Source organism: Pinus tabuliformis, chromosome 9 (assembly GCF_031772625.1).
Source record: "Pinus tabuliformis cultivar Carrire ecotype Pingquan chromosome 9, CPIR1, whole genome shotgun sequence".
NCBI lineage: Eukaryota > Viridiplantae > Streptophyta > Pinopsida > Pinales > Pinaceae > Pinus > Pinus tabuliformis.
Window position 1 is genome coordinate 808,707,402 of NC_142307.1, and position 13,822 is coordinate 808,721,223.

The following is a 13,822-nucleotide window of genomic DNA, read 5'->3' on the forward strand; positions in this document are numbered from 1 at the left end:
TCTAATGAATTTGATTAATGTTATTGATGAAGAACAAATGCAAGAAATTATTAATGCAGATGATGAGACAAGGATAGCTCTGGAAGAAGGGTTACAGGTGGACATCAAGGAAACATGTATTAAAGAAGAAGGACATCTATTGAAAGATGTTAAGAAAGAAGAAGTCTATGCAAAAGATTTAACAAAGGAAGAAAGGACATCTGATGATTGGTCACTAACAAAGGAAGGTTTTGCAGAGGATGAGTAATCTTTTGAAGCTGTCAAAAGTATGGAAGAGTATTTTTCAGAAGATGAATACTCTGAAGTAAAGAAGGATGGAGAATGTCTCTTAAATGGGAAAAACAATGAGTTATTATAGCAGAAAGAATTTAGTAATACATTGATGTTTGAAGCTGTTACAAACCAGGAATAATTTCATATGAAATAAGGAGATGAAATTCAGTCTGAAGAGCTGATATGTGAAGCAACAGTTGAGACTGTTAAACCTTTTAATTTTCAAATTGATAATTTGTGTATAAATGCAAGAATTATAATTGATGATGAAGTACTTATGAAGTGTCACAAAGAACTTGAATTGCTAGAGTATTTTCTGGAAAACTCAAAGTATGACAGTGTGATTGCAGAGGAAGGAGTTCACTACAGTGAACAAGAGAAGAAAGACATCATTGAAGCAGATGGTGTGGAAAAGAGATTTGCTAACAATTTCAAGAGTCCTTTAGAGGATTCTTTAACAATTTCGAGATTCCTTTAGAGGATTCTTTAACGAGGTTGAATCAGTGTACTGATGTGCTCATAGAGGAATAAAAGTTAGAGCAGTATACTGAAATGTTGCCAAAGGAAGAAGAGGCATTGAGGCCTTATGTTTTTCATTTTAATAATTGTTTTGTGAGTGCGGGTTTTATTGGAGATGCTGAAGAAGATTTGGCACATATGAGTAACGAAGTAAAGAAAGAAGAGGCAAGAAAATATGCTAGAATCAGTGAACAACATAGTGATGTACTTGAGAGGAATCAAGTACAAAGGAAATTGAAGGACAATTTACTTTTTGAAAGTAAATTTACATATATTGAACAGATGTTGTTTGGACAACAACAAGAGGGTAAGGATGAAAGGGTGGTAGTAATAAACCAACAACTTCAAAGAGAAGATAGTAAACAACAGTTTGAAGATGAGTGGACATAGTACAACAACAAATGGCAAAGTAATTATCAGTCAGAAGATAAATTAGACATAGAGATTGAAAGAATAATAAGATTGACGATGAAGATGCCTCGAAAGAAAACAACAGTAAGAAGGCCAAGGAGCAGTAGAAAGAGAAAGACAGCAGCGGACTATGAAAGCATAGCTAGTGGAGCAAAGCAACATAAAGTGTGGAAACCTAGAGAACAGCAACAAACAACAACAGCAACCAAAGACAAATTGCAGAAGAAAGTATGGGATCCAGGAAGACAAAGGTTAGACGCACATGATCAGGAGATCATGATAATTTTAACCTTGGGAGTCTGATCCAAGAACATTCAACTCAGAAATTTCATTATGTTCTAGTTAACTTATGGGGTCTTGTGTTTTCAAGGAAGTTGCATTCCTATGTATGTAATTATTAATGTTTTGAGTGATTAGAATAAGAATTAATTAGATATTGTGAGGCTATTTGTAAATGCTCTCGAATGTAGGAGAACATGAGTGATGATGAGTGATTAGTGGAGATTGAGAGAGTTGGAAATAAATTATAAGCCTTAGACTAGAAAGTGGTGTCATGATTCATGGAACTAGAGAGAATTATTAGGGATTACTAGAGTTAAAAGTGGAATTATAGGATATTCAAGATTTAGTTCAGCAGATTAAGGATCTGAACTAGAATTGGTTAAACAAAACCTTTTGTATAAATGTAAGCTTAAAAGGCATAGTAGTAAGGTAGAGAGTCAGTCAGTCTGTCAGGAGTCAGAGAGTCAGTGAGTCAGTTAAGCCTACGGGCAAGGGAAGGAAAGGCCACTGATATAGAAGATCAGGTCGAGGGAGAAATTCCTGTGTAAATGTTTGTTTGTTAATACAGATAACTCGATTCTATGTTTGTGTGATGTGTATTTGAATTATAAGTTGTGTGTGAACTTGAGTAATTCTATGTAACATAGGTTGTAGGTGTGCAGAATCAAAGAAGAAGTACATAGAGGAGTGTAATGGTTTTACACACAGACAGTATTGGAGAAAGCCTTTAATGTTACAGTGAAGGTGAAGGAAGCATAAAGGTGCGAGCGGAGATTGAGGTTAGAACAAGTGAAGATCATGAGGCGAAGGCAAATACACAGGCAGAAAGCCGAATGGGCAACTACATAGTAAGAGACAAAAGAACATATCAACACACATGAACTGTAGGATCAATCATATCATAGAATGAGAGCAAGAGAGATAGATGACTAATATTAAGTTGCACAAATGAAGTCAAGAAGATGAATGGTGAAGATTAAGTGATAACCCTTTATTAAGCCGAGTTCTTTAAAGTTTCATATTGAGCATGTGAGTGGTAATCACAAGGGGTAAGTAGTTTCTCGCATGCCCTAAAGGTGGTAAGTGGTCTTTCAAAATTTCACACGATTACGTTTAGCGGATGACACGTAGCACACGGTGGAAAGAGAAAACCACTTTTCTTGCGTGCTCTCGACCTGATATTGGTCGTGCACGATTCTGCACGAGATTGTGCGATAACCGTTGGATCAAGTGGGATTGATCAACGGTGGAGATCAGCCAAGCTAGTTGGTGATCGGGTGACGCGACAGTCGTTGGATCAGACGGAGCAGATCAATGTTGGAGATCGTTTGGGATAGTTGATGATCAGATGACGCGATAACCGTTGGATCGGGGAACGAGATCGACAACGAAGATTTAATGCGCTAAGGAAAGCATCGATGTATGTGAAAAAGGTTTGAAGAATGACGAAAAGGTAAGGTTAAGTGTGTTTATGAAATATTTCTATTATATGGGAATTATAATAGAAAGAAAGGGAATTAGTGTATTATGGGTTAAGTTTGGGTTTTAACCAAAGTCTGAAGACCATTGTATGGTTGACATGCACGGTTAATAAAATCAATCGAAGGGTTGAGCTATAAGGATTAAGAGAGAACCGAATATATTTCTGCTTAAAGACTTAAACTTTGATAAAGTGGGTTTTTACCATTGATATTAATGTTTATCTTGGGACACACATAGTGTGACATGCAATCTTAATTTGCATATTGTGGGTATATGCGGCTTACGCTGCATCATTGGGGTATATGTAGCTTAGGCTGGCGTCAATATACATTGATGTAGGTCATATAATATTATTTTCATAACTTTTATAGATGCAATTATATTGATAGATATATATTGATGGACGTTATACAGTATCCTCTTCCTAATTTTTCTTATAACTTTTTATGGATGTGCTACTTAATTTGAATATTAATTTTATGTAATATCATTAAGGGTAAAAATTAAATTAATTTTATTTTAATAAAATTGTTAATTATTAATTATTAATTTTATTTTTTTCCATATATATATATATAATCTTCTTACTTTTCTTTATCATATCAAAAAATGATAAATAATAATTTAATAAGAATAAAAATAATATGAACCCAAAAAATCGAATAGGACTTTTTATAAGGTCGAAAGTAACCAGATGTGATAGAATGTTGTTACAAATCCAACAACATCAAGGTTTCTTATCACAATTACCAAAAACAGATTAAGGTTTCTTATCACAATTACCAAAAACAGATTACATATAAGAAATAATCACTCTTAAATAATTGCACATTATATTAATTTGTGGATGAAACACTAAAGGAAAATAAATTACAAAATTAGATTTTAATCTCGGATTCAGTCATCCTCTATTTGGAAAGAGGAAGAATATTTGGTATTTAATTTAATATTTATTATTTAGAAAACCTAGATTATAGAACCTCTTGACAGTCATCCTCTATTTGGAAAGAGGAAGAATATTTGGTATTTAATTTAATATTTATTATTTAAAAAACCTAGATTATAGAACCTCTTGAGTGATATCGCATAGGAAGAAAATTTGATATTTAATTTAATATTTATTATTACTACATTATAGAATCTCTTAGGCATATCGCATTTAATGGAATATGAGGCATTTCTTATTTTGGTCATCCGAGTTCGAAATCAATTTAAATTCAATAAAGTATATATTATCGGGGAGAACATTAAACTCTTTAATAAAGCATTAAATGTTTTATGGAAAAGGCTTTATTAAATGTTTTATGGAAAAGTGGATATTATAAGGCTCTCTCTATCTTAGAGGATAACTCTCAGATCATCTCCCTCCTCCTCTACTATCTTATCCTCTTAGCTACCCTTAAATATAGCACCTTTTATTAGTTGTCACTACCTCCTTGGGCACCCTTAGGCCCTCAACACCTCTTCATCATTAAGCTGTGGCCAACTCTTAAATCCTGACCAATCTACCCTCATTCTAGTATAGAATTATAACAGAAGCACAAATTACATCTATCCACTATCTCAACCACTATCTAAACTTAGCAATCAATTAATAAGCAAGGTTCCTATAATGTGTGGATGACTATGCCATATGTCGTAAAGAAGAGGGAAGCCTGCCTAGGGTAATACCGCACTATAATGGTAGCTTAGTTACAAGGTATGATAATGCTAAGCCACCATAAGCCACCATAGATAGTCATAGATAGTTATGTTTACATTTGAATTACGTTAATCATACAAATCAAAGTTGTCTATCTAAATGAATAATTATATATTTTATTTCTTAAAATTTAAACTAAAATATTCAATATTTTTTTAATATAATTATTAATTTATAAAAATACATGTATTTTATTTTGAAAATTCTATTTTATATTTGAAATTAATAATAATAAAAAGTTCATAAAAACATATATTTTTTATTTTATTAAAATTTGAATTTAGATTTTAACACAATTTTATATATATAATTTTATATATTTGAATAATTAAATTCCTGTGGCCCAGATCTTGTTTACCTGTCCCTGGTTCAAGACCCAATCCAATTGGATCGTACATAACTTGAAAAATGGATCACAATGTCAAAAATTTATAACAGAAGCACAAATTACATCTATCCGCTATCTCAACCACTCAAATCTAAACTTAGCAATCAATTAATAAGCAAGGTTTCTATAATGTGGGGATGACTATGCCATATGTTGTAGAGAAGAGGGAAGCCTACCTAGGGTAATACCCCATTATAATGGTAGCTTAGTTACAAGGTATGATAATGCTAAGTTATCATACCTGCTATAGATACTGTCATAAATAGTTATATTTACATTTGAATTACATTAGTCATACAAATCAAAATTGTATATCTAAATCAATAATTATATATTTTATTTCTTAAAATTTAAACTAAAATATTCAATAATTTTTTTAATATAATTATTAATTTATAAAATATAGGTATTTTAATTGAAAATTCTAATTCATATTTAAAAATAATAATAAAACTGATTTATTATTTAGTTTATAAAAACGCATATCTTTTATTTTATTAAAATTTGAATTTAGATTTTAACATTTTTTTTTGCATGTGGTTCATGAGCACTCTGGTCAATGAGTGATCCCTACGTCCACGGAAAAATTTGGGCGATAGCTGGGCTAAATCGCCCCTCAGCCTACTGCAAGCCCTGACCCCAAGGGCTTCGGGTGGATTCGACACTGTGACCTCCACGGTTTTTGACCAACTAAGCTAACCCTTGGAGCTCTTTTTAACACAATTATATATATATATATATATATATATATATATATATATATATATATATATATAATTTTTTTTTTAATATAACTATTAGTTTATAAAAAGTATTGATAGGACAAGAATGAGTACATTGCATTAATAAAAAATAATGAGTATAAAATCACACTTTACCATGTATTGTGCAATAAGGTGTTAAAATTCTCAATAAGAGCAAAAATAAATACTAATAAAAAATTGTATTATATATATATATATATATATATATATATATATATATATATAGTTAAACTTTATAAAATTAAAACAAATGGCATAAATTTGACCTAACTAATTGGTAGTCAACGCAATACCGACTGCGTTATACTGTCGGGGTGGCAGGATAATAAGCTTAATCTACCATTTTTGTTTTTTATTTCTTTTTAAACCTGACCCAAAAAAATCAAGATTAAGTGATGGGACTTGCTTTCACATTGTTTGTATCCTCGTACACTAGGGGTGATTTGAGCATAAGTACGACTACTTTCAAATCGATTCCAAACACCAAAACTCGAAAGGCCAAAAGATCTTTCTTAATCTAATAAATATGAAAAGAGATATTCTCATGTGAATTATTTTTATTATAATAAATATCTTTTTAAAATAAAAAGATAATTACATTTAGATGTTTGAAGTTTTAAATTTTTTAAATATTTTTTAAAATTTAATAATATACTTTTTTAAATATATTTTTCCATATCGTTTTATGTATGATTTTATTAAAAAAAGGTTTAAAATAGCTTCAGTTTTATAAAATGTTTAAAATATCTTCCGTTTTATAATACAAATTTAAAATATTAAATTAGGTTTAATAAAATAAAATTAATATTTAGTATATTTTCCCATAAGCAATGTGAATTATTTTTATTATAATAAATGTATTTTTAAAATAAAAAGATGTGGATTATTTTTATTATAATAAATATCTTTTTAAAATAAAAAGATAATTACATTTAGATGTTTGAAGTTTTAAATTTTTTAAATATTTTTTAAAATTTAATAATATACTTTTTTAAATATATTTTTCCATATCGTTTTTTATGTATGATTTTATTAACAAAAGGTTTAAAATAGCTTCAGTTTTATAAAATGTTTAAAATATCTTCCGTTTTATAATACAAATTTAAAATATTAAATTAGGTTTAATAAAATAAAATTAATATTCAGTATATTTTCCCATAAGCAATGTGAATTATTTTTATTATAATAAATATATTTTTAAAAGCAATGTGAATTATTTTTATTATAATAAATATATTTTTAAAATAAAAAGATGATTACATTTAGATGTTTGAAGTTTTAAAATTTTTAAATATTTATTAAAATTTAATAATATATATATATATTTTTTAATATATTTTTCCATATCGGTTTTTATGTATGATTTTATTAACAAAATGTTTAAAATATCTTCAGTTTTATAAAATGTTTAAAATATCTTCAGTTTTATAATACAAATTTAAAATACTAAATTAGGTTTAATAAAATAAAATTAATATTTAGTATATTTTTCCATAAGCGATATCTTAATCGTACATTTATTTATTATTAATTAAAAAGTTAGTAAAATTGAAAAAAAAAAACATTTTTGAGGTTTTTCTCGCCTAGTTCTAGTTAAATTTGCCTAGAATCTAGCTGGTTTTGTTAGAATCACAAGTTTGAGTTCTAAACTCTCCATAATTTGAATGTCCCAGACATTTTTCAAGGTGTTGAATTTATATATGGAGTCGAGAGCCCAATTTAAACAACAACAGTCATTATTTAACAAAAAAAAATCATAAAATTCCAACCAAAAACTTCAAAATGTCTAATAATTACATAAAGTCAAAAAAATAATACACAACCATGCAGAACATTTAGTACGATCAAAGAAAATTTCAATTAATGAATGAATATGATAACCATATTGTACCTCCTCTTAGTTGGATGTCTATATGATCATTGTATTGTACTTTCTATTAGCTAGTTGTTTGTACTTAGACATTTTAGAACTTTTGGTTAGAATCTAGTCAATTTTTTTTTTTTTCAAATCTTGGTTTGTGTTGTTTAAACTAAGTTTATGACTACATATATGGATTGAGTACTCTGAAAAAATATTTGTGACACTTAGATTGTGAAAAATCCAAAACTTAAACTTGTGATTTAAACAAACCCGTTTCAAATTTTGAACAAATTAGACTGGAAAATAGGCTAGAAAAACCTCTCAAACATCTAATAGAGAGACTATACCTACATAAAGTATCTAATTATCCTACGACAGATACAAAAATGCAATCATAGAATAAATAAAATATTTATGGACCTAGGTATTCCAGATTCAATGAGATCTATAAACTTTGAAAGAACATTTAACTTTGATGTGAATTGTCTTAATTTTGTCATTCACCCTATAGCAACATGGCAACATCATAAACAATACTTTATCCAACCAAGAAAAAGGGCGAGAAAACTACATGTGATTGACACGAATCCATTACAATAGAGAATGTGAATGCGTTGGCCATGAAGGGTGGAGACAGAGATACAAGCTATGGTCACCTTCCATTATCGGGCCAGGTTTCTATTTTATTTAATTATTTTATTTTAAGAAGTTTTTATGTATTAGGGCAACCACATTAATAAATTTGTATTTAATTATTTCATTTTAAGAAGTTTTATGTATTAGCAAAACCATATTTTTTTTTTTCTGTATAAAGACTATTCTATTAAAATTAAAGGAAAAAAATATTTACAAAGAGGTTTGAACCTCTGAGGGGGCTGTAGCCTGCCCTCTATCAAAAAGACTGTTGCAGGTAGCACATTGCCTTCTTTTTACAAAAATGAGAATCATAGAAGTGAGAATTATGGTAAGCTTGAGAGACCCAAAACTAAACTGAGCTATATAAGATCGAAGCTTCAGAAGGAGCTGATCTTTTACAAAAATGTTGTCCTTTACAGTCACTATTACAAAAATATGGAAAACCAAAATTATGTCCTGGAGACTGTAAAATTTCATGCTGATAAGAAAAGAATCCATGCACATTGAAAATTTCACACAAAAACCAGAAATCATAAGATAACTTGCTGTCATGTCGCTGAAGCCAAGAGTAATTAAACCTGCGGTGGCGAGTCTGTAGCATTCTCATTTGCCTGGTTGGGGGAGCTTACCCAGGTTACCATCACATTATCTTCAACTTCCATCATGCTGCCTTCTAGAGGAAGAACAAGGTTCAAAATATTTCCAGAGAGGCGCACAGGCTCACAAGCTATAATTTGCTCTTGAGGTGAAGCTGGCTGAGGGCGAAAGTCTTCCTGTTGGCCCTTTTTGTGCAACGCAGCAGAGTCATTGAGGACGACTCCAGCCAAGCTACCCTGAAAATCACTAGAATTTTGAGAATGAGACTGTTCCTTGGAGGTTTCATCCGAGCTTGTAAGTTCATCTTCCTCCTCCGAGAAGATAACAGTTAGAGTAGCTGAGATAAGAGGCTTATTAAGCCTACTTCTAAACTTGAACCGGGTCGTTTGAAATGAGTTGTTTAGCGTAGGTCTAGAATGGTCAGAGGGCGGAGAGGATGGAGAGGCAGAGGCTAATGGAGTTATACATTGAGGGACAGAGCCACCACGGGACCCTGAATTACTGCCACGCGTGGGGATGCCACGACGACGGGCCATTACAGTATAAATTTGCGGATTGAAGGAGCCGGGAGACTGAAGGTGAGAGTGAAGCGGCTAGACACAGGCTAATTGAACCCAGTTCGAGGACCAGACCTCTGTACTGAAGACCCAAATGCAGAGCTCGCAGTAGATAGAATAGACCACAAGAAAAAACCAAACAAAGACTGAATAAACCCAATGCACGAACCAGACACTTTCAGAAAAGACTAAATCGAAACACCTTACAGAGACGGGCGAGACGAAATCAATAGACCGGACGCAAATGGAGAAGACTGACTCAATACACCAGACGCCGTCGGAAAGAACCAGAACCATATACCTGAAGCAGGCAGAATGAGACCAATTATGAAGCCAGGGGGGCTTCCAAATTCTCTGGGCTGCGCAGAGGCGCTGAGGACATAACCACCAGAGGAGAACAATGCCTGAAGAACTCGGAGCAAATATGCCAATGCCTGAAGAACTCGGAGCAAATATGCCGTGGTGAATGCGCGCCATACTGAAATCACTTGCCTGCATACCTCGAGCCCGATGATCCATTAATGCCTGTAAATCACCTACCTCGAACCGCCAGAGCCAGCTCAGTGGAATGCCAGCTGCCCACTTCGCATGCACAAGCATTAACACTTAATTAAGGCACCCGCATCCGGGTTATTAGCAAAACCATATTAATAAATGAGGTTGATATACATTAAATAGACTTATATCAACCACGTTAATTCTCATATAATTTTTTTTGTCTTAGACAATTAAAAATCTAATACAACTTTAGTAAAAATTCTATTAAATAAATCATTTTTTTGTATGTTGTAAATATTTTGACAAATAAACAAAAATGTCAGATATCATTACAAATAAAAAAACTAAACAATCGTACAAATAATATATCATTAGCTATTATTAAGATTTTCCTTTTTTTGTTTATGTTTATTTAAAACTTAAATTAGTATTTTCCTTTTATTGTTTTCATATTAAAATTTTCCATTAGCATGGATCTCTACCTTTTATAATTATATTTTCAATAAGCCCTAACAATAAAATGTAATCGAACTTCTCCCTCTTATACATTATGAATTTTAAATTTTAAAATAAGAAATAAATATGAAAATAATTTTCTTCATAGTGCAGATTGAAGGGGCCATTACCTATAAATCGGTATCAAAGTTTGGTATTTCAAATTAAAATTTTCCATTAGCATGGATCTCTACCTTTTATAATTATATTTTCAATAAGCCCTAACAATAAAATGTAATCGAACTTCTCCCTCTTATACATTATGAATTTTAAATTTTAAAATAAGAAATAAATATGAAAATAATTTTCTTCATAGTGCAGATTGAAGGGGCCATTACCTATAGATCTGTACCAAAGTTTGGTATTTCACCCTACAAAATTAGAGAACGAAAAGTTAGCTTCGATTCTCTAGATGAATGTGACCATACTTCGGTCATCTCACGATTAATCTAAATAGATCTATAATGTTCTAAGATATGAAAAAATTAAAGAAACATGACTCTTCTTTTATCAGTTTCAGCCGACCCTGGTCCTAAAACTTCGTGCATATAATTGTCTGGCAGCTTTATATATTTAAATAACTAAATTCCTATGGCCCAGATCTTGTTTACCTGTCCATGCTTCAAGACCCAATCCAATTGGATCGTACATAACTTGAAAAATGGATCACAATGTCAAAAATGTAACAACTCCCTTCAATGAAATTAGTAATATGTTTAATATGAAACCTTGGTTACATCCCATGGAACCGTAATTACCAGTGTCTACTTTGTTGGAGATAAATGCTACCATTAGACAAATTAATAAGCATTGTCTCACCATGGCACCACCTTAACCTGTTCAGCTTAGAAGGGGCACCACCACCATAACTGTCACGCCCCTACACCTGCGATAGTCTTCCAACTGCTTATAGCAAGGTGCGGCACCACCGAACACTTTCTTTTCACCAATACTAATGTTCATGGACTACGCCTAATTCACTTTTCCTTACTTAGTTTGTGTTTTGCAACCAAGTAATATCATGTTAGCCTTTATACTAATGGACACCCATACTCATTCATTATCATCAACAATTATAAAAGAGAACAACAATTGCACAGTACAAAGGGAGGGGCAACTCCCTGAACAATGAGTCTGCCCGATAATATATTAAGAATATCAGTTTACAATACACAAGTATGTCTTGGCAAGACCAAGTCCCATACTTAGCCAATTTTACATCAACACAACTTCCGTGCACACCTTGCACGATGGGCAGGTGCTCACTCGAGCCACCAAGACACCCTCGTCAAGTCCCGGCACAATATCACAACCGCACATCCAACCCGGGCACGTCTTGCCCAACACCTTCACCTCTCACCATGAGCGATTCCAACAAGTGCGTATCACCAATGAGTGCGCATGAGCTATGCGCTTATCTCCTTCTAAAACTACGCACTTCCTAACTCTCCAAGAGCGAAGATAGATGTGTTGAATGATTCGTTAATTTGCAAGTGCTCCAACGCACTACATATATATGCATCTTCGTGCGTGGGTGGGCTGCCCAGCCGACCGCCCACACACCCCTCCATCGCATCGTTTGGGCGCTCCATAAGTCGGCCTCACCTCATCGTTGTAGTTCGGCCACCCCTTCACCGCAAACGCACTTCGTGTGGGTATAAGTCCATCGCACTTTTATTATCATCGCACCTTTCGTCGCATATGTGTCGTGCCTCTCCGTTGCATATCGCAACTCGCCCGTGTGCGCTTGCCTGGTTCGTGCACTGCGCGCCCTCCATTCACCGCGCCCACGCTCGTGCGCTCGTCCGCGTTTACTCCAACTGCGGGCCCGCCCGCTTGTGCGCCCGCGTGCCCGCACTCTCGCCCGTCGTGCGGCCCGGCTCGCCCGCGCCCAACCGCGCCCACTCGCCCAACCGCGCCCGGCTAAACTCGAGGACCTTACATCCTCCTCCACCTGAAATTGTTGTCGTCCTCGACAACATACCATCTCGGTAGCCATCCACCAAGATCGTCGTTATCCATGATGTCAACTTCTCCACATAAGGCAAACATCCCTGCAACATATGTAGACCTCCATCTCCATCATGTCTCACCTTAGTGACCAACTGCCACCAAGATAACCATACCAAGGTATACACCTCAACAGTATGTCATATATCAGATATCATCTCGATCCATGATCATCGACCCTTTGTCACAATCTCCACTGCAACATCCCGTGTCGACCTCATCATGTGTCATCCCTTCATGTAGTCTTTCATCAGAACACCCCTATGTATGTTCCTGTCAAGTGTAAAACTGATAGCCACATCTCTCTGTCATGTGTTGTCTCGTCTCGACTAATGCCAACATACCTCTGCACATTGGTACCCCTCATGACTTGAACTAGTTGGGTGATCAGTCCAACCATACGCCCAAATCATAAGAATGCACATCCTTATGCCACCACAAGTCTTTCCCTGACTTCTGCTACATCTCGGACTCATCAAGAATCTATCTCAATCTCCATGCTCAGGTCCATGGAAACTCCATCTCATCTGCAACATGTCCAAGCCATGGTCTTGTTGCACAAGAGTGTACAACCTCTCCACTAGCTCATACATCTCCATATCACAACAGCATCTGCACAACATCCTTGCTTCGACATTCCCCATAGAATGTCCATGCTTCATGTCTCTGCATAACTGTCATGCTCCATCTCTCCAACCTGATGTCCATGACTCTAGTTGTCCATGATGTCCAACCCATGTAGACTCCATCTCAACCTCTGGTCATCTACATCCAAGTCTGCATCTGTCATAAAGAAGCCTCCTCCCAAGGCCCCTTGCAAAGTTGGTGTGGTTCCTCCCTATCAAGGCCTCCACACCAACCCATCTCCAAGGTTGTCTATAGAGAAAGGAGGGCCAGGAAGTTTCCTCCCTGACTCTCATCCACCCATGTGTCAGATTGATGTTGTGTCCTCAAGTATCTATGAACAGCCTCAATCTCCTCACATGTACATCCAAGCTCACCTAGCTTGTCCTTTGTCAACTGAAAGTCATATATGCCCATAGCATACCTACAAAAGTCCACTATCCCAGCAGGATCTCTACCTCCATAATCCTCATCAACCACTGCCTCTGAAGTAGTACCTGGACTCCCTTCATTTGCAACTCCATTGTGAAGATTATCAGTAGAAGATGCTCCCATCAAGTGTCTCCATGTTCGTGAGGTTGCCTTCTCACTTCCTTCATTCTTCTTTCCAGCCCTTGCAACGAAGTCAACTAGCTTCCTTTCCTTCGTTGTTTGAGTCACACTCCCAAGTCATCTTTGTTCCACATCCTCATGCTTCACATTTGGATCTTTGGGATACAAAAC